Here is a 23266-nt window from a genome sequence, read left to right on the forward strand (position 1 = left end):
GTCTTGATATGGTTTAAATATCTGGACCATCTTCTTTGCTGACTAAAGTAAGCCTCAGTAAAGCAAATGGTGGAAGTAAAGGTAAATTTGACCTTCCATGTGCAGTGTATGGATCGTTCTCTATCAATACACTTTCGAGTTACTCTTTCATTGATGAAATAAAACCTGTAATCTGTTCCTTTATTTTCAAGGCAAATACTGCTTTTAAGGTATCAGCATCCAGAAGAGACAACAGCATCCTGACAACATTGGTGCTTTGTTAGTTATTCAGTATGAATGAGAAGGTCCTAAATAGCAAGACTTGGACACTAAGCCTAAAATTCAGTATACTGAATTCATAATATGAATTCAATTATGAATTCAAATTCATAATTTGCTATGAATTCATATAATGAAATTCAGTAAACTGAAAAGGTGGAAAAACACATGAAAAAAGCCAAAAACACATACTGTGTGTTTTTTCTCCTTATTTCATTGTGATGACATCACAAAAAAACTTAATTTTAAGTCAGAAAACGTTTCATTTGCTTGGAGGGCTCCAAGTGTGACCAGCAAATCACAGATTAAGGCATACTTTCAGCCTTGTTCCTAGTCATTTTCATCTATTTGTGAATTCCTTGTCCTTTTCTTTCTAGTAATAGGTACAAAGCTATGTTGAAGGTCAACAGACAGTGCCAGGAAAACTTTGGAATTGATTTTGATAAATATTACTGTTATAATATGTCCCTCACACTTATACTTCTCTCTACAACCCTACTGTGGGACCAGTTACAGTGATAAAAATATATCCCAGGCATATTGGGTCAGATTATCTTGCATTTTCTATAGACTTTGTGGAGGAGTTCTTTCTTTGCCCTTGCTTAAAATTGCAGTCCTTAACCAAGCAGAAATTTCATTCTTTGTGGAATTTTGTTCATGTGATGCATTGCGTAGTGTGTTTATTATTATTTTTATTTCATGCAAGAATTCTGATTTTCAGTTTCTTTCCTTTGTAGTTTTGATATGACCTTCAAAGAGGATTTACGCAGATGAGGCGGCAATGGCTGTTGTTGAATGCTTGCTGAAAAGAGATTGTTGTTAAGCAATTTTCCTTTGTAAAATATGATAGCAATCTAACTCCAGAATTACAGTATATTAATCACCAGAAACATTTATAGTCAGTATGTCTTCTGTGTATTAAAATAAGAATCTATAATGCACAAGCAATATGATACATATAACTGACAAAATAAAAGCATGTCATGATACTGCTACATTTAAAGTAGCATTACAAATATGAAACAATTGACACTTCAATATGCTGAAAGTATTTTTTTTTTTTTTCCAAATAGAGTAAGTTTCTCATGTGTATAGTTTTAAGTCTTCTGAAAAGTAGGGGGTGGTTGGTATATTTGAGAAAGGCTTGTCTTATACAATACTTTTTATCTTATCACAGATCATAAAAAACACCTGTAGTTTCCAATTTCAGATAACTTGGGACCCATATGTATTACTATAACTTTTGATTTTTTTTTTTTATGATAAGGCGTAGGATTCCTAATCTTAAAGAAGTGGAATTTTGTTGCAAGATAGTGAAATGTGATATAAATTCCATTTTTTTTTTATTATAAGTTACAGGTTGTTTCTTTCAACTGGAAATACTTAGGGGAGCTAACAGCTGTTGTGTTCTTAAAAATTAAAATATCTTTAAACGTATTTTATTATCTATGTATGCTATTGTTATTCACTACTTGCTGTTGGAAAAAAAAATAATTTGCAGTTAAAATATTTTCTGTCTGTATATAATAAAAGCATTTCAGTAGTGGACAAGTGAATTAGCTAGAAAGGAAAAAGAGGTTTATTCATGTAGAGTATCCTAGCAACTGAGAAATATCAGAATTTTAGACTGACAGAATTAAAAAATGATACCGGTTTAGACACCTATTATAGGTTTTGAATGTGTTAAAAATATGTTCTGTCTGTTTGCTTTTTTTTATTGGTTAACTTGTTGCAATGGAGTCATTATTTTATTTGCATTATGTGTTGAGGTACCATTATTGGCATGGAACAATGTTTTTTAGTGTGTGAATTGATATCTTTCGTCATTCTAAATTATAGTTTCTTCCAAATTATCTCCTACTGACTAACTGGAATTACTGAACAAGTAAGCATGAAGTCATGACAATGGATGTTTGTGTTTATACTGAACTTTATCATGACCGATTATCAGAAGACTTTTAAGAGAGGAAAGATGAATCAAAATTTTAGAACTAATTGAAGTGTATTGAAGCAGCTGTTGGTTAGAATAGTAAATTCATTTAAAATTCAGAAATGTTGAATGACAACATCTGCTTTTATGTTTTCCATATCAATTTAGTATGCTCCCTTTTGGTCTTCATTGTGTGAGAATGTTGATTTCCAATTTGAGAAATTATTTATTTCTTTATGAAACTGATGGAAAGCTTACTGGTTTAGGTGGTTGTTGGATTTTGTTTCTATTTCCATATGCTTGTGAAGGCAGATCCAAAAAGCCAGTCTGTACTCAGGTGTTCCAGTTCACAGGTGTGGTTTGGATTTTTGGATTTGATTCAAGGGAAAAATTTCTGTGAACAGCCACCAAGTCCTGGAGTTTCTAGTTCATTTCCTATTGGACAGTTATTTTTCCTCTGGGACAAAACAGAGCTTTAAAACAAAACAGAAACAAACAAAAAAGAACAGAAAAGAAAAAAAAAAGAAAAAAAAACCTGCACTATAGATAATCTAATTTTTGTCAGTTTCAATAAGTAATGTTTTCTTCTTTTTTTATTACGTTAAATAATACTGTTTCAAACCAATTGTTTATTCCTAATGGTCAAATAATTCATTAATTAGATTCCCTCAATCCTAGCAAGATTCATTAAAGCATACAAACCATAAAACTAATCAACAGTTCAGATACTTTCAGTGGCTATTGTAAATATTTGGATATAGGGCAAAAGTGGTTGTTAAAACAACAACATTGTTTTTTATTTTTTACATCAACTACCTTAGCTTCCATTTTATGAAATGAAGGGTATATATCATTTTCTCACTGTTTTTGAAATTATTCTAGAGGTTCTGCATAACATTGAACACAACTGAGTTTGTTTGGTCCAAGCTCATATAAAGGTACCTTGAAGCAAAGAATATTTTCATAGCACATTACATAATAGACTAGGTGTGAAATTAGTTTGATGGTGAATGGACATCCTGAAGGTTGTTAGCCTTTTCTTATGTACAGCTTCTCTCTTACATATCTGCATTTTTTCATAGATAGTAAAATAAACTTCAATGAATGAATTGTCCTTAAAGTGTATAGGGGAGTTCATAAATATCTCCTCAGCTATTTTCATATTGTTCTATTCATAACAATTTACAATTTTATGTAATTGATCTAAAAATATTAAGTTGAAAATAAAAAGATAAAAATAAGTTAAAATTGAAGTTCTATATTTGTGACAGTTTTGTAGTTAGAGATTCTCAATATCTCTGGTATATAATTTCATTTATACTGAAAATGGATTAGGAAGAGTTTTATTAAGTTCTAATGTTACAGATGTTTTTCAAATGTTGTTACAGAACCTCATTAGTGCTTCTGCATATATCTTTTCAAGTTTCTCACTCCCAAGAGAAAGGATTTTGCTCTCCATTTGGTTGAGTAAAGCTGAATCTGAGTTACAGGGATACGTAAGAAGCCACCTATGTACTGGTTTAAGTTGATAAAAGTGGGCATTCATGTATAAGTTAGTTTAGGAGAAAATTATTTAATCTGAATTGTCTGATTATGCAGCACAAAAAAGTGGAGAAGCTCAAAACAAACAGAACGTTCCTCTCCAGACCTGAAGAGTGAATTTGCTAATTGATGAAATTGCTTTTTGCTGGAAAACGTCTCTTTGCTAGGACAGAACAATTTCCTGTAAATATACTAATTTAGGTTTAACTTTCTTAGCTCTAGCAGTATAAGTCTGTTTGAAGTCCAATAGTTCAATGACTGAAAATGGACTAGGTATATGGGAGACGTGATGTTTTGGGTTTTCTCCACCTGATTCACATCTAGGTTTTAAACCATAGCTCATTCTGCCATCTTCTGCCAATTTTTCCTGCACCTCTCCCTTTTCTGATGGTATACCAGCAGAACTACTAGCTGGCCACATTTTAAACCCTGTAGTTGAACAGATACTAATATATATTTGTTTTGTTTTGTTTTCCTAATGTAGATGTCTCTGACTACAGCATCAGTTGTGCTGACTGATTCAGAAGGACACCGCAGAGAGAGAGTGGGGCTGGCAAGGTGAGTGATGCTTCAGTTAGAGCAGGAGCAAGTCTTGTCAAGCTAGCCTTTCTGGTCTCAGTATTTTTAAGCATTGGACTGTTCTTTGATGGTACTTGAATGGTTTGATACTGTTGTAACAGCAACACTTAAAATCTCAAATTCTACAGCTAGACTGTAATTTCTCATTGATTCCAGTTACACACTTTAGCTCCTTGACCTAGATGTATATCCAAGTTCCAAGTGATATCAATGCAAGTTCTGTCTGAAGAGTACATAGGGAGTATGTACTCAGCATTTTAAAATTTTTCAGTATGGATTGTTAGCTAGGCATTTAAGTTTGCCTTAGCAGTTACAAAATAGGTCAAAGCTAATAACTATAAACCATAACTATTTCTATTTACACCATGTAATATCCTATTAAGGTGCTGGTTGAGTGGTTTCATGACATGTCTAATATTTAATTGAAATATTTATTGTTAATTTGGGAGCATCTCTTGCTATGAGATGTTTCATACTCTTTCTGTAATTTCCCTCTACTGACATAAATCTGATTATAAGAAAGTCCTCTGGGGAAGACTGAAACAGTCAAAAGCAGCACACTTCTTTACCTTGAGAAAAATTGCGAAAGGCAGTGCTGTCCAGGAAGCAGTAGTAGTTTGGGCTTGTACTCAGTCAGTACATACCTTATGACAGTCCTTGCCTCAAGGGCTACTGTCAAGGCTCCAGTGGAAATTAAAACTGACCCTGACCGGTGGAACTCTGAAGAAAGGAAAGACAAATTTGTCTTTTCTGTCTTGAGAGTGATTTGGAGTTGAGTTGTATTTGTACTTCACTATACAAACTGCATAAAAATTCATCCCATGGTTGTAAAGTTCTCAATTCAAATACCTACAAATTATCTGAATTGAATTTCTATTTAATGAGGGGACTTTCACATATCTAAGGCACCCCAATAAACTAGATGCATCTAAATCACAGCCTTTCATATGCTTTTTGAGAAGAGATGTTTTACCATTCTATGTGAAAACAAAACAAAAACAACAACAAAAAGCAAACAAACAAAAACACTTTTGCTTTTCTAGGGATTAGGACTTTTTTTCTCTCTATCTCTCTCTATAGGACTATTTCCATGTAACAGAAACCAATAAAACAATTGCAGGCCTAGATACCTACTTTGAAATAAATAAATGTAAGCTATCTTCAGATTTTTCTGCTACTTTTCTTCTATGTTTTGGCTAGTGTAACTGTAGAATATACTATACAAAGAGATGTGTTCATATAATTAAAAAGCTCTGATGACATGGGGAGAGAGGGGCAGGAGAGATTACTTTCATCAGCATTGTACCTGTAGGAGCTGAAGTTGCCTTTAGAAGGTTGAAAAACTCTAGTTAGAAGCTTAAGAGAAAAAAAAAAAAGAAAGAAATATCTCATTTCAATCTTTACTCAGGGAAGAAATAAAATGCCTACAGTAGCTTAAGACCCTAATTCTAATAAAGAAACCTTACTAAGAATCTGATTCTAATAAAGGAATCTAACTCTCATTTTATGTTATATTTTTGCTACATAGACATTTTAATGGTGAGACTGACATCTTTGTCGTTTGAAGTGAATGGAGTTTGAAAGTACTCATAAAGAATAAAAACCTAATGAGTTCATTTAAGGGAGGGATAGGAAATCTTGTTTTAAGTAACAAGAAGGCAATTAAATCAAACAAGTGATTACAGAATTTAAAGTGTTATAGCAAAAATCCGAAGAAGTCAAAATCAGGGAAAGGAGCATTAATAATAATCAGTGGCAAAATTAAACTAGAAAGGTTTATACATAATTCAATTCTCTAAATAAAATTTCAATAGAGGTGAAAGTTCATACATGTTCTTAAATAATTTATAGTATCTCATTTTAAACTTCTGACATGGTTAGAAAAAAAAATAGAACAAAGAATTCTTTCCTTGACAGCGTTTGATTTTGGAATTGTCTCTGCATAGATGTTCTTAGCCTGTACACATGCAATCTTTCTATGATGCTCTTGATTCTATGATTCTGTGATTCTTTCTGCATATTTACAATTACATGGTGAGGATAGAAATTCAATATTTCATTACTCTGGTAGGAATTTTACATATACAAGAAATGTTATTTACAAAAAAATAAAAAGTAACTTAAGACTACCAATACCATCACAAGTAGGTCGTCTTCGAGGCTTTCCACTGTCAGAATGTTGTACAACAGTATTCCAATCCCATCTAGACTTTCTACGAGCACATGTAATATGAATTATGTCTATATAAATCCAACAATATAAAATGCATCAATATAAAATAAATTATGGCTGTTATGGGTTAGGCATTCTATTAACTCAGATAAAACTGAAAGACATTATACTTACACAGTTACTGCAAAGTTCTTCAGCCCCTGCTTATTTTTAAAGTAATTTATTCTCAAACTAATCTTGAATTTCAAAGCTCAAAGGATACATCTGTGTCATGAGACTATTGACCATATATCTGTGATCAGTGGCATATTTTCCAAAAACTTTGGTGGAAGATTTATTAGCCCATTAGTGGAAAGACCTTCCTTCTTTCCTCAGAAAGATAAAGGAAGTATACATCATTGTGTATAGTTAACACCTTACTTCTGAAAGACTAAAATTACAAAAGAAAAATAGTAATATTCCATACGTAGAGTGACAGTATTAAACAGCAAAATAAGTATATTCAAAAGCATTTTTATTTAGTAGTTTGTGGGATGCATATACTGGACTTTAAATTAGAAAGTGTTTTGTTGTTTCATTTTTAAATAAGGACTTCATAAAGCAGTGACAGGAGGCTGGGTTTGATGAGATTACATTTCTGTTCGTGAGTTTGTCACTGATTACTGCACGGTTTTAAAATGTAAGATGTAAATTTATGAATTTCAACTATAAAGAGAAAAACCTTCATACATTTTCTGGAAATGCATTATTCTGTGAAGTCTTTTTTTTTAATTTGATACCCACATACTGTGTACATTTCTTTGAACTCATCCATTGCAGTGAGTTTAAAAGTAGATAATAAATCATTAACTTTTCACATCAAGCAGTCAGTTCTCAGGATTTCTGAGCATTAGGGAAGATTCTCACTTGCCTAAGGGTGTCGTTTAAGGAAACTTTTAGAAGGCTGAGAACCACACTATGGAGAAGAGATTGGTACAAACTTAACAAACATAAGCATCACTGCAGAATTCAACTTTTAACCATTTATGGAAAAAGCTGTAGATGCTTCCATTTGTTCACGCAAGTAATAGTAATAGAAAGTTACAATACATTATTAGTTTTGCTTAAAATTACGTAATCCCCTTCTTACAGCAAATACTTTTTATTTATCTGAAAAAGGCTAGGGATTGGGTAGGGAATTAAAAAAAAAAAGGCAGCTCTTCTAATTATTTCTTTGATAATTAGATCGCTAACTTAATTTTTCTAGGAGAATTTATTTGCATTTAGGTTAAAAGATGTACCAGTCAAATCAAAATTATTGCATTTTTAGGAGAATGTAATAAAACAATCCAATAATATTTGTATTTGTGTATTATAACTGAATAAGTCCTCAGGTAGAACGCTATTTGTAATAGAATTTATAGTGAAAAATAGAAAAAATAAATTAAAACTCTTTAATAAATATAATCAACTCCTTCTCATACCGAGATTGCAAATTTTTGTTCATATTTTGGATATGATTTGTATTGATGTAGTAAACAGAAAAGTAGTTTCCTAGACTAGATTCCAGGGAGTTCTCAGTAGAATGAGGCTGATAGAAAATCTAAAGAGCCATGACAATTTAATTTAAGCTGTAGTCACTGTATGCTTTGCTATGCTATGCATTCTTTTTGAATGCACTGTGACCATCCCATAGTTGGAGATTTGACTGATCCCAACTACTATCGGGGCATCATAGCCTACTAGAAAGTGAATATTGTACTTATTCCCTCTCTACTTAAACAGAGGAACAGCTAGAAAGTCTTGTTCATTAACTTAAGCAAAGTATCTCTCTTAAATTGCTGTTCCTGGTTTAATCAAGCAGTTAGCTTTTCTACAAACACTTTTTGATATACTCTATACAAGCTATTATTGTGAAGAAAGTTGAGGTGTTTTCCAGGCCACTTCAGTTCTTAATTCACTGTCATTTGGGTACAGAAGGGTTATTCAGATTAAAACTGTTTGTTCTTTGTGTGTGAAGAGCTCAGAATCTAATCTATTAACTTCTAATAATTTCTAAGAATATGTACTGTGAGACAGTGAAGCCAGTCATGGGAGACTAAAGATTTCAATAAAACTACAGCACAGAATTCTCAATAACACAAGTGTAAGGGAGTACTGAGAAGTGCGTTCTGTAGCAGAAGAAATAATAATGATTAAGGTTCAGCTAATAAATAATAAATCAACAAGAGTGTTCATTGGTAGTAATACTATTAAAGAGCAGAACAGATACACTATTTCTACATAAAGGTAGGATTTTACTCAATGTGAACAATTTAACACACCTCTGAAGACTTTGCTCTAGATGATCAAAGAAAATTTTATGATCAAAGGTGCTTTTTAGACATGTAAAGGAGCAGTGAGAAAATAACCTGTACTGTGTGAGCATAAACTCAGTATGTAATCCATGACCCTTAATAGCATAAAATCCTGTGGTGTGGACAAGAAAAATTAGTCTGTTGCACATACTTGGGGAAGGGGTGGAAAGCACTTTTGTTTTACAGAGGGAAAATGAGAGGGAGAGCCTTGAGAGAGATGTGCAGAAAAATGTACTTTAAGTGATTGACAGAAGCTAGAGGGGAAAAAAGAGAAAAGGATGGGTTTGTTTTTATTTTTTCTTCCTACAGATGACAGCCCTTCACAACTGGAAGGGGGAAGAGGGGAAGAGGTTGTGTATGATGCAGCTCAGCTTTCCATTAACATGCTTCTTAGAAGCATTCAAGAGAAAATAGTGTTATTGGAATTTTAGAGGAATGTACAAATAAATGAGAATTAATTGGCTTCTTACTTATGGAAGGTTCAAAGTTTGGCTGAGGATTCCTGGTGCAGCACTCTGTAAGAAAGAGTACTCTCCAAGCTCTATGAAACAAAAAGCTCAAAATGACTGAAACGATCACTTCAAATAACATAATTTAGTATTTCCTTTCACTTATTCTAAAACTAATCACAGTATGAAGACTATCAAGCAATTAATATTTCAAATAATCTCCTGGTGAACTGTACCTACAAACAAAAAAGTCACAGACGAGAGAAGATTTCTTTTGAAATAAATGAGAATGTGTCCATCTCCTCTGTATAAGGTTATACTTATTTGTGTAATCCTAGATCTAATTCTGAACATGGTAAACTAGATTTAAATTTGCTATAGTCATTCAAAGAATCTGTATTATCACATGAGTTGATGCCCTTAATAAAACACTTTCTAGCACTTGTTACTTGTGCAGTAGGATTATTCACACACACCATTTTATTGTCAGAGGGGACTAACTCCACTTTCTGTTCTTCCACACATTCTGCTTCTGAAGAAACTCCTTACACCTGGAATCCTGGAAGGTGACAGGTGATTTTTTGAAGACCCAAGGGAGACACACTTTCTCTCCTCCTGCAGCCCTTCCCATGCTTGAATAATAAAAATAAATAAATACGTAAGCAAACAAAATCTCCACTTGGAATCTTACTTGACCAATAATGTTCCATGGTAATTTTATCAGGCCTTTTCACATAATTTCACATAATCCTGTCTTTGACATCATAATCATTTGCACAGCCACCAATCGAGATGTCACAAACAGAGGATTATGGCCAGGTGGGGAATAAGCAGCAGGAGCAGGTGAACTCTTAAGAAACAAAAATCTTGTTTTCATGCAAATGTCCTTCATAATAGAGAACAAAAGAACAAAGGAAGAAAAATACAATGGAGAGAAAATACTAGAAGCAGGATTGTTTCTAAATGCATGATCTCCCTGAAGTTTCCTCAGAGGAGTCAGCTGCTGATTAACAACTGCATAAACCATTACAAAAATAAAACAAAACTTGACATCTGATGATTGAAACCCAACCCCACATACACATAGTTTTCTACTCAACAGGAAATCAGCAGAAATACTAGGTACTTGGAAAGAACTTGTAACCTTTAGAGGTATTTATAAACATTATGCCTGAATGTTCCTGGAAGTAACTAAGCACTGTTATCCTTGTTCTACTGATGAAGACATCGAGGTAAAAAAATGCAAGGGGACACCCTCGATCCTGGTCACAACTGGACTGGGGAGCACGTACTGTGTGCAGTTCTGGGCACCACAGTACAAAAAGGATGTGAAACTGTTGGAGGGTGTCCAGAGGAGGGCAACGAAGATGGTGAAGGGCCTAGAGGGGAAGACATATGAGGAGTGGCTGAGGTAACTGGCCCTGTTCAGCCTGGAGGAGAGGAGGCTGAGGGGGGACCTCATCGCAGTCTACAACTTCCTCGGGAGGGGGAGTGGAGAGGCCTGTGACCTTTTCTCTGTTATCACCAGTGATAGGACCTGCGGTAACAGTGTTAAGCTGAGGCAGGGGAAGTTTAGGCTGGACATCAGGAAGAGGTTCTTCACCAAGAGGGTGGTTGCACACTGGAACAGGTTCCCCAGTGAAGTAGTCACTGCACCAAGCCTGTCTGAATTTAAGAAGAGATTGGACTGTGCACTTAGTCACATGGTCTAAAATTTTGGGCAGACCTGTGCGGTGCCAGGAGTTGGACTTGATGATCCTTGTGGGTCCCTTCCAACTTGTGATATTCTATGATTCTATGATAATTTGTTTTTATTAACAAGGTATTAATAACATATATAATTACAAGTCGGAACCAATATAATAAAAAGAGGGCTAATTTATCAGCTTACATATACGCAGAACCTTTATATATTCACATCCTTGTATAGATTTAACTAACTTACACTTACAACCCCACTCTTTGGAACATCATATTTTGAGAAATATATCATGAGTGGCTATCCCCTGAGTAAATTTTGAGGAGAATTGATCCTGTTAAGAAAATTCAAAAGAGCAACTCATGATCGTGATAGGTGGAAGCTATTAGTAAATAAAAATTACATAATATTTTAATTTCAAGATTACTGTAAAAATTAACACAAAATTAATGTTTAAGAACATGTGCTAGCTATCTTGAAAGGAGGATTTTAGGGATTTCTGTATTTTGATGATTTAGTATCACACCAGCTAAAAAGATTAACATCACAAATTACCTAGAGAAAATAACACACGTATATTCTGATTTGCAGAAGGTCACAAAGATTTAATTGCAACTTAATAATTTAAGAAACTGCAGGAAGAGGCTTGGATCATGAAAAGAAAAAGAAGTCTTACACCATTAGCAGTATGTGGAAACGCATAGTCCCAATTTTCTCAGACAGGTAATCCTATGGAAGAGTAGGTGAAAGACTTCAGTCATTAGCGATGCTTGTGGTGTATTATAAACTCAGATCTCCTCTGTTTTCATTTCTATAACAATTTATTTATTCAAAAGCTGAATTTAGAAGCCATTACTTTTACTTTCCTTTCTGAAGAAGTGTGTATATCTCTATCTTGTTTGTTTTCATTTGTCATGCAGGTGTATTTAGTAGTCCATAACAAGATATGGCATAATAAGAATGATGTACGCTAACTTGCAGCTAATGTAAAATTACCTGATGGTATAAACAGAGGCAATTTTCGTGTTTGAACCTCAATCTATTTAAACATTTCTCCTTGCATGCACTAGATAAAAATAAATTGAATAATAATCCTGGAAGAAGCAACTGTAAGTTAGAACTTTCCAGCTGCAGGTGAGTTCTGTAACCACCCTGTTACAGATTCATACCCAATATTTTGTTCATTCTCTTTCCAGCCAAATATTTTTTTAATTTGTTGTTCCCTTTTGGCACAAATTCAGCAGGAGGCTGAAGAGATCTGCTGGAGAATTTTCTCTGGAGATCTAGGGTGGGAAATGTCTTTAAGACTGTTTCATAAAGCACACAGCTCAAAGATTAAAGTTAAGACTGAGATAGGCATTAGATCTTCTCAGATGTTTAACCACTGGTATATCTTCTTGCCTGTTAAGATACTATGCAAAAATTGACCAGTGGCAGATAGCCTGTAGCACTTTGGGCTGCACTGTGAAACAAAGAAGCTGCAATTTTGTTTTGTGAGGAATCTTGTCTTGCTTGTGTGTCCTGTGTTCTGGAGAAAGCCTAGTGTATCAGTCAGGAGTAGGCTGAAATTTTATGTATTCTCCAGGCTAGTTTGGTTCAAGCTGCACAACAGTGAATTTTGGAAACACTGAATATCTACTAACCAGTGGTTCTTCAAGTTCCCTGTCTAGCTACTTAAGCTCTGAGTCCTGTGTAGACATGCTCTGTGTCCTTCTGCATGTAGACAAGGGCTAATGTTTCCAGAACCAGTCTGTAACTTGTGTGATGATGGATCTGAGTCCTGCTTTGGATTCCAATCACATCTTTTTTTTGTTTAGAGCACAGACAAGCAGCAGCAAGTCATGGACTTGCTTTCAACAGAGGCTGAGCTGAGTCTGTTCTGGTGTAGAGACAGCCAGTTCTGAGCAAGGAGAAAATCCTCACATAGCCAGTCATGAGTGGTAGCTGACAGCACCAGGTCCCAAATGAAAATGGCACCTGACTGTGTGAAAGTTTTCTCCCTGTTTCTCTGTCAACCTGTTTGACTCTCGGTAGAGGAGTACTGGAAGTGCTCAAACAACATATACTGGTCAGCGGGTACAGCATATATGCGAGGAGCTGAGTGCCAGATTCTGCTTGGAGACATTGCTTTTAATTGTCACTTCTCAGCCACGGCAAATACTTTGCAATATAAGTATCTCTAATTTGTTCATATTCCAAGTGAAACGGCTAGAGCTCTAAAACGAATAGAAGAGACACTTGACAGGTGGCATGAGTCACAGTGATGATGTGGAAACTTGGAGCTTTGCTTCTCACAGCCTTGTTCACAGACCATGAAGACCTGAGCTATAAGCTGTTTGGCTCTACTTCTAAGTGAATGCCTTAATCTCTGGCAAAATTACTGAGAGGAAAATGTGAGCAGCTGAAAGACTGACGTGGAAGAATCATGCACACCAGGAGCGTAACAAAGAACCTTTATGGTTGCAAAATATATTAGCTGAATGCCCTTCCGTCCTGTACACGTTAGCACGTTATCATTCCAAGAAACCTGTTGATTATAAGTTTTTCTCTAATATTTTAATTTTGTAAGCTCTAGAGCTCTGTATTTGCCTGTTTTTCTAATCATATGCTAGAGTAGGTAGGTTTCCAGGACCTACTTTATGTAACCCTGGGGAGCAAATTTTTTGTTTCACTTTTGCTGTTTACATCTTAGTTTTTAGGGATAACCTTAAAGGTTAAACCTTTTAGGATAACCTTAAAGACCTGATTTCTCTACTGAGTTTGAATCTACTGAAAAAGTGAACAGGAGCTATAGCAGATTCTTGAAAAACTATGGTAAGTACACATGAAAATGGTCTAGTTGGAAGTTTAAGGAAAAACAATCTTGTAATTAGGTCAGTTGTAAATATCTTTAATGGAAGCTGAGAGAGAGTCAGCTAAAAATTCTAATAACAGATAAACTTGTGATTTGGTTCTCTCCCCCACTTTCTCAGTTTTTGCCCTCTCCCTACTCTACTAAAGTTCATCTTAAAGATGTGATGATGCATTTTTTTCAGTAGGTTTCTTTTTGCTTGTATTTATACCTTTCAGTGTAGCAACTCCATGCAGTCTAAATGTAAATATTTTTATAAAAACATCCAGCAAGATGAATATTTGGATATAGCCAAATTCTCCAAAGACTTAGAGACTGGGATACAGACTCATTATTTTTATTCCAGAAGAATAAAATTATAAGTAATAGTTGTAAATGGAAAGCAATGATTTTAATTAAACTTAAGGATTAGAAATAGGGCTGAAGGTATTAAACAAATTTGAATGTATAACTGAAATGTCTGCTTGAATTTGGCTCAGTCCACGAGTTTGTTCTAAGGGAGTTCTTCATACTATAACTGGCAATAAAAGATTTGGAATAGCAATAGTAGTAGAGAAGCTGTATACGAAAAACAATATGAAAACGCCCAATAGCCGTTAGCCAATATGGCAGTTCAGAGAGCCTGCTTAAAATTAAAAATATGCAGCTGTGACAGTGCTGAGAAGAACGTATTTCCATTGAGCTCAAGGCTTAATATTAACATGCAAAGAAGCTGAGGGATGTCTTTTCAATGCATAAGGATTTATGAAGTAGATAGGAATGATCAAATCCTGCAAATGCTTCAGCTCAAAAAAATTATAGTGGGAGTAAAATTACTCAAGGATGTATTAGAAGAGTGAGCCTACTGAGTGGGTAGACAAAGGACAGACAAGATTACAGTGGTTATGGAAGTGCCACTGCCACCAAAATAACTGTAATTTTATTTTGAGTTTAAGGAAGCAGGACAAAACTAATATGTGTTGTGTGTAAACTCATATGTGTTGTGTGAAGAGGAATGAGGCTGGAAATTGACTGGTTAATTAACCAACAGCTTTGAGATGAGTACCACTTCTGTGTTAATAATGCTATTTTTAATTGTACACACGTTTTAGTTGTAACATTTCTTTAATAAAACTGTGACTGCTCATTTCAGTCCTGGGTGCCTAATTTCAAATTGAAATTTTGATTTTGATTACATACAAGGATTCTTACTGGCTTTCTTTTTCTTTTCCTTATTTCTTTCATTTTTAAATTTTTTTTTCCTTCCAAGCTTGAATAGCTAAAATGTTTTGGCCACTAAGAAGAAAATTACAAAAAAAAAAAAAAAAAAAAAAAAGTGGGGGTGGATTCTAAGTAAGAAATATGAATGTCTTACAGGATGATCCTAGAGGGTCTAAGGATACTACTCTAAGACAGGCAGGTTGGGGCCTCCTGTCACTCAGTGATGACTATATCCTACCTTTTATTTTGACATTATATGTTATTTTGTTTACCAGAAAGATTCTCAGTTTTTTGGGGGATGATTGTGGATCTTACTGAACATGCTTTTCAGGGTTGCTCGGATTTCTGTTTTTAAGACCTATGATTTTAGTATTTATCTATTCTTTCCTGTTTGATTCAGTGTGGTGTTAAGCATGAAATTTATGTGGAAGTATCATACCCATAAAATTCTTTGTGGAGAAATAGCAAGCTGCTTTTTCACTGCCCTTAGTTCACCAACAGGATATGAAATGTGGAAACGCTTCTCTTAAAAACTGAACTGAGGTTTGTAGGCTACCCTTCTATACAGAAAAATCTTCCATTGTTGCTAAAAGATTCTGATGATCTCGGTTTTCTACTTTCTATTCTTCATTATTTTAAGGGGGAACAAGGTGAGTAAAATAAAAGGTGTTACTTGTGACATTAGAGCTAACTAACTTAATCTCCTAGCAATCAGCATTTGATCAAATTTGTCTTTGTGAAAATTTTATCAGTAAGTCATTTTTTACAGATTACTATAGTACTGACATTTCTGTGAAACATTTTAAAATAATAACCATATTCATTTGTATTTTCAAGGAATGCTATTTTAAAAAAGTATGTGTACTTTTATGTGTAAGCCATAAGAAACGAATACTCTATATTTGCGACCACATTTGCTTTCTGCTGTTACACTGACCGGATCACAAAGCCATTAGAATACACCTGTTAACAAGGAAGCCTCAAAATTCGGTACCTTCAAATGTTTAATTGTCTGTTAATATGATAGTAGTTCATTAATCATATTTAATTAAATAATTTTATTGTTCATTCAGTTCCTTAAGAGAAGGTTTAAGCCAGGATAAAAGATTGTGTTTTTTCAAGGCATCAGGAGAAGCAACTCCTGCAAAAGTGATACAAAAGATTCCTTTACTATTATAGTAAAGGAAAAGGCAAAGAAGTCCAATGATGCTTCACACCAAAATTCTATTTTAGCACAAACTAAAGGGTAACATTTCAAATGGTCAGTTGGAAATCAAGTAATTTAATTTTAAAATATGCACATTCCCAGTTGCATCAACTTTTTTTTTGTCTCTATTTTAGTTCACTTGCCTCTTAATCTTTTCACTATATGGGTCTGCCTCATATTATGAGAAGGAATTTTTCTGGTTGTCTCCAATTTGTAGGTTAGCAATTTCTACTCAGTAAACATCTTCACATTGTCAGTTAGAGATTATTAATTCTAATTCTTGTAAGCTTCTAAATATTTGCTTTTTTTTGGTGATTACTTTGTTGATAAAAGGGGGCATAAGTACTCAAAACATGGTTTTATCCTGATTCCAAAATGTTACCTGAAATTATTATTTGCTGTGGATGGGAAACACCTGAGGTACATGTGTTAACTCCGACATAAGTTTTGATCTCAATAAAGTTGTGCCAAAAATTGTTAAGTACTTGTTCTTGCTGTGATGCCATGCTGTATATATATGCATGTTTGTGCTAATGCTAACTTGACAGGGAGAGAGAATGCCTCTGAGCTATCCCCATTGTTCGACCTAGCACTGCCCTTCAAAAAGTGTTACATACTAAATGGACCTTTCAAAACTTTCTCAGTTGAAGGAAATACCACTTTGGTAAATAATAAAATAAGCTTAAAATTTCTGAAAAAAAAATATATGGAACTGACCTTTAAATGTTCCAAACACCAGTAGTTCTATGGCATTACAATTTATTTAACCTTTGAGAGAGTGTTCATTTAAGTCACTCCAGCTTTATTTTATTTTTTTAAGTATAAGAAAATGAATTACATCACAAAAGGTGCTTTTATTCTTATTGGATAACTAATTGTATTGCATTTTATTTTTTTGAAGTCATTCATTTACAAGATGCGAGTAAGTCATTTGGTAAGTAAATCTCACAGTTTTTCTTTAATTTTCTTTAAATTACTACTGTTAAGACTATATTAACTATATTTTCTAGGCATTTTTCCCCCATCATGGCATTGCCATTTAAAATGCTTTGTCTACCAATGCAGGACTTTGAGAGGCCAAGTGACTACTATTAGTGCAGTCCTTGCTTTATCCATTTAATATAAGATTAACCATATATTTCAAATGGAAAAGTACTGCATATCAAAAACTATTATGAAATAACATTTAAGTAATAAGTAGTAACAATCACAAGAGTTGAGGGCCTATAAGTCCATCTGCTGGCTCATTTTTCTTCTAGAAGTGTATTTCTTAATCTCAATTTCAAGAGCAGAGTGTTCAAAAAATCCTGTTCCATGCATAGTATTGATCTTTTCTTTTGCTGTATCTGAGATAAGTTCCTTTTGAAAAGTTGAGTCTTGTTTATTTACTAGAAGGTTTATAAACGGATAAATGATTTTGGGAAGAGGGTAAAATGGCACTCCTTCACTGTCAACGTATTATCCTTTCCCTCTGAATGAGGACATGTAGACTTTATTGGTGAGTAGTGTAGTACTCATCCCTCTGAATATTTAGAAGTTATAATAAGTTTAATAAGTTATTATTGAAATTATTGTGCAAATTAAAAAAAAAAAAAGGTGCTGTTTTTCATGAGTGCAGGAACCAATTCAGGAGCCACAGGGTGGTGTTATAAGTATTGTGTTTGTGCACAAAAATCTATTTCAGAGCCCACTAGAAGTGGGATTAGAAGCATCTAATCTGTAGCAAGAATGTTTTCTGTATCTTTAAAAATTTTTTTTTGAAACTGATACAGACTATACCTTTCATATTATAAAAGCCACTGAAAGCCACATCAATTTGGGTCAGAGACATTAAATAGTAAAAATTAGATTATGAAAGACAAGAAAGCTCTTAAGGTAAATCTTGAAGTACTCTCTTGTCATTTCACATGGGTGTTTGGTTCTGAAAGTCATGACATATACAGAGCTTCTTGACTATCTGATTCTGTCCTTCAGTTGTTTTATCAGTCTGTGTGGCTGGCCTGTTGTTTGACAAGATCCGTTGAAAACACTGGAGAATTTGAAGCCAGTTGGGTCAACAGCTTCACCATGTCTATAAATCCATCTTTTCACAAGCAGAAAAATGTATGTCTGCAAAACTATCTCATGTCTTTTTTTGTGTAGATAAACAGTTGCGTAATTTCCTTTCAAATGCAGAAAATTCTGCGAACACCTTGCTACAATTATCTTTAAGTTCAGTTTATACTATACAGTTTCCACAAGTGGAAATTTCCACATAAGTTAAATGCTTTTAAAGAAAATACTGATCCATATTTAATAAATGGGGCTCATAACACAGATTTCAGATTTTTAACATAATTCAATATGTATGAAATAAATCTGAAGCTTTTGGCTTTTGTCAAACTTACACATTTAAATAATCAGTTACATACAGTTCACCAATACTGCTTACCAGGCAGAATGCTACCAAATGAGAAGTATAATACAACTTTAGTTAATAATATGCCTAAGTGCTAATATTTTGAGTATGTGTATTTCTAACAAAATAAGATATTCTACTAGGTATTCTTACTCTATCAAGCCTTTTTAACTTCCCTTTTTATTTTTTATTTCTATTTTTGTCATTTTAAAACAAAATAAAACAGTAACCTCTAACCTCAGAACTCTGCATGCAATGCAATTCTGATGTGCCAAATGACTTTATAATCATAGCACCATTACCGAATGTTATTTTCTTGCTTCGTTAATAAAACTTATGACAACTTGATATCAGAAATTACCTCTTTGTTATTCCTTACTTAATAATGAACTAAATTGCTCATAAACTCTAAGCATAAATTATGTTTTTGGATAGAGCCATTTCACAGTTTCATACAAAAATGTTTTACAGCCTATATATTTTTTAAAAAGAACATGGCTGAAGATCAGGAGGGAAGACTGTCTATGCTTTGAATGTTTGCCATGTAATGGGAAATAAGTAAGCCTCTGAAGGAAGAAGGATATTATTCTATTATTCTTTCTCTGAAAATAACAAAACACATGCTTAAGGAAATTTCTAGTTGCTCTTACCCCTGTAGCAGTAGAAATCTCTGGGATTATCTCACATTTCTAGATCTTCTTTCAATAATTTGGTTTGTTTTACACTCAGCTTTCTGTAGCAGATGTGACGTTTAAAGGCCTAAGAAAAAAAAGTTACTAGACCACTTTTCAGTTCCAGGAAACGTTTTAGCACCCACCGGGGCTATCAGAATTCAAAACAAGTTGATTTTTCTCTTATCATTTCGTAAGGTTGTATAACTGTTTGTCCTTGCTGCATGAATGGCATTTCCAGCTTGAATCTCTTTGTTTCCAATTTCAGCTATAAGGTTTGCATCTGTAGGCTGTTACATAATAATTCATACATGGGCTTTTGTGCTGGCAACCACTCACCAGAATTTAAGCACTGTGCATCTGTGTCACTAGTTAAGTCTATCCTGTGTGGTTCTCTGCTGTCTGTCTTCAGGTAAATTGAGGTCACGCATCCCAGCTGTGTTTAACTCACTGTGTCTTTGGTGGAGCTCTTTGGTAAGTACAGATCATTATTCTGATTTTGTCTAAACAGACTAGAAAATAGCGTCAGGGGTTCTGGCTGTCCTTGGAAAGACACTGATTTGTCTGTCTGCTTGTGGGACTTGCTGTTGGTGTGGTTTCTTGTCTGTCTCATGCTTGGAGGGTGAGTTTCTTATTATGCATCTTCTCTGAGGATGTTAACTTTAAAACTGTCCCTAACATTATTCTTTGGGCTATTTAAGGATTTTTATTACTTCAGAAACTAAATTTAGAGGAACCTAAGTTAACTGTCTCAGGACTGTGATTAACCTGCCTTTTCTTAAATAGCATGCCAAACTAGTTGTGGGTTGGAGCATGGTCTCAAAGCTGAACTTTTTGGTGGAAAGGATGTTAAAAATAAATGTAGGGGGTGAGTCTGAGACAAGTAAAAGACTATTTATCTTCTTCTGCTGTGTTTGCTAACAAGTATTCTCCGTAGAGAGAGAGGTACTCTTTGTACTCTTGCCCTCTATATTCTTCTTTTTGCTCAGTTCGTGTGTCATGTACTGCCCATTTTGCAGGTAGCTAAGAAAGTTGCACAAGCTCCACACATTGAGGGTCAGCGGAAAGCAAGAGCTACTCCTTTCCGGAAGGTTGTACGTGGCTCAAAGTGCACAACCTTTTTAGTGATGCCATTTTAAATAAAAATGCAGCATGTAAAGGACAAATTGGAAATAAATATTTAGAATGCTTATATCAGCTATTACATCTCCCAATCAAATTGTGCAGGAAGACGTTGTGCGTTTAAAAAAAATATAGAATTTCTGAAAGAGTAAAATTTTTCTCTGCTTGTACTGGCAACATAAAACTTAACTTTTGAATAAGCTCTCAAGACTTCAGTTTTGTCCAATGTAATAGCTGTATCAAAATTTTCAGAGGAGCTATGTCTGTTTGACTAGCGCATCTCAGGTGTTTAAAAAGAGAAGAAGTTTTTTCTACTGAAGTAGCTCTAAAGAGATAAAACTCTTAGAATTTCCAAAGAGCAAGTTGTTAAATATTTTGGGGAGTGAATAACTTATTACTGCAAATGAGTCAGTTAATAATAGCAATAACAGATGTTCACTAACACAATTAAAATTAGGTGGCTAATACACAGAGATATTTTGGTCTGGCATCTTATTAAAAGAAAAATAGCAACAATCACCAAATATACTAGATTGATGTCTTCCCTTCTTTCCCATACTAAGTGTAATTAGGATCTCTGAGATCTAGTGACCAGTATAAATTTCTGTCTTTGACATTCGTTTGTGCAGACAAACGAAGACACCTTTATGTAAAATACTATCTTTCTTGTCTGCTAGAGAAGTATTCTAGACTTTAGCTTCCCGTCAGACATAAATCAAGCCTCAGAATACTTTGTGTCTTCTGAATATCCTGAGGAAAGATAAATTCATCAAGAACAATACCATTAGTGAATGCCTGGAGCCATCTTATTCTCTTATACCAATGAATAAACTGCAAGTATACAATCAGAGATTTTAATCAGTATTTGCATGGAGAAAGAAAACAAAAAGACTCCCAATGTCATGTTGTTCCTAAGGTTTGAGAAATATTCTAAGTTTTTATTACCCAGATCTGTCATATTTTTTTGTATCCCACAGCTTCTGACAATTATTTTGCTCCTAATTTGGGGTGTTTGATATTCATCAGGAGAGAAAGAGAGCTCCTGCTAAAGACAGCTTTTTTTTTTTTTTTCTCTTAAAATATAAGCATACTTGATAGGTTTTGGTTTGCTTCTAGTACTGTATGAGAAATACCTGTGTAATCTCTGGCTAAAATTATTTTAAGAAAGTGATGAATGATATATGACAATTCATATGCTTGACTTGTTTGCATTTTCTGTTTCATCACGAGCTATACAATGTTTTAAGGTAATTTTACCTGAAATTCTGACTTCCATAAGCTTAAATGCATGTTTGTACTCAGATACATATGTGTGTTTGTAAGCTTTTGCTCACTGAATAAAAATTTAGGTACATATTATTTTCAACATAAAAAGCTGCTAAAACTTTGTGTTCAAGTTGGCATTGGAACATGATCTAATGCATTCGTTACTATTTTAATTAGCCTACTTATATATCCAGAGAATAATAAATTGACTTATGTTTAGAAGCATACGAACTAGTAAAAAAAACTTAGTACACCTGTTATTAATCAGTGCAACTAAGAAAACAACAAAGCACAACTACAAGGAATGGAGAGAGAAAAATAAAACTGAGGTCAAGATCCATAAGCCAACTAAATGGTGGTATAAAAGGTTACATAAAGGTCCCATTTTCTTTTTCTAATTTTACATGACTGTTTGGCTTAGGATTTTTTTTTTTATTGCTTCCTTCCACTGCAGTTTTAACCCCTTCTGAATCAGCTCAGTATTGTCCATCTTAACATTTTTCTCTGTAAGTATTTGTTCTACTTTTGTGCATAGCATGGTTTTAAACAGTTATTTTGGCCACAGACAGAATAGACTCAGAGTAATAATATTATGCCATTAGTTTTTATTCACCAAATTACTACTGTTATTCTTTCTTTTACATCTTTACTAAGTAGAAGTCTTTCTGTAAATATTATTTACAGAAAACAGAACATGCTAAAAGGTAACAGAAATTTGAGAAGTCTGTCAAAAAGTGGTGCCCTAAGCCTGTAGGAACCGTATAGGTTCTGTTATAGGGGACCTGAGAGATCGTTGTTTCCTACTCCAGAAGAAAGCCTAGTTAACATTTTCAGTTGTGACCAGGAGGTGCAACCTGAGAAGGGATAAAACTATGACTAAAAGAGTTGAATATTGATCCCAGCTGTGTCTTCAGCAAAGTTTATAAGTGATATGATGCAATCAGATTTTAGAAATGATTATGAACTGACTTAATTGAAATTAATGCTTTAAAATGTGTAACAGAGAGGAATGAGGATACCAACATATAGTACTCCCTAAATCTTGGCTATTGTACAATGAAAGAAAAAGAAAAGAAAATCAACTCTGTTTTCCTGAAGAAATTTTTGCTTGCTCTAACAAACAAGGAAGTATTGCTACTTTTCATTTTCTCCCTAGCTTTTTGCAATAGTGGATGTAAATTCACCTAGCTCAGAATGTTTAAATTTATCAGTGATTCCTATTGGAAGAGGGACTCCTTATATTCCCCAGGCTAATAAATTGGGATTTGGAGCTTTTCAGGGTTAACTGTTCCTAGTGAGATTAATCACATTAGTCTCAGTTTCTATTATTCTTCCTCAAAATCAGGTCACATACTTTAGTGCCACTTTTTACTGTTTCTCTCAATAATATCTATGTGTTTGGTGTGTCTGTGTTTTTTTTTATTATTATTTTCTTTTATGTATTTATTTTTTCCCCATATATCAATTTTGCTATAAGTACTTAAAGAAAAAAGCCAAGGGGAAATACTAGAAATACAAGACCTAGTGATTTAGTATAGGAAAAAGATTTTACAATCATCTCCTATTATATAGTCTCATTTCTTTA

At 34.0% G+C, this 23266-nt stretch overlaps 1 protein-coding gene across 1 annotated transcript in view; it reads left to right on the top strand.

The window, feature by feature from the left end:
- The window catches only part of LOC310898178 (uncharacterized protein), a 331267-nt gene that overhangs the window by 24496 nt on the left and 283505 nt on the right, over positions 1-23266 (top strand). Inside the window, exons 2-3 of the mRNA XM_083832738.1 lie at positions 4215-4288; positions 17126-17158. The gene's annotated coding sequence lies outside the window, so the exon portion shown is untranslated. The remainder of the gene's footprint in view (positions 1-4214; positions 4289-17125; positions 17159-23266) is intronic.

This window comes from Anser anser (assembly GCF_964211835.1).
Source record: "Anser anser genome assembly, chromosome: 4".
NCBI classification, from domain to species: Eukaryota; Metazoa; Chordata; class Aves; order Anseriformes; family Anatidae; genus Anser; species Anser anser.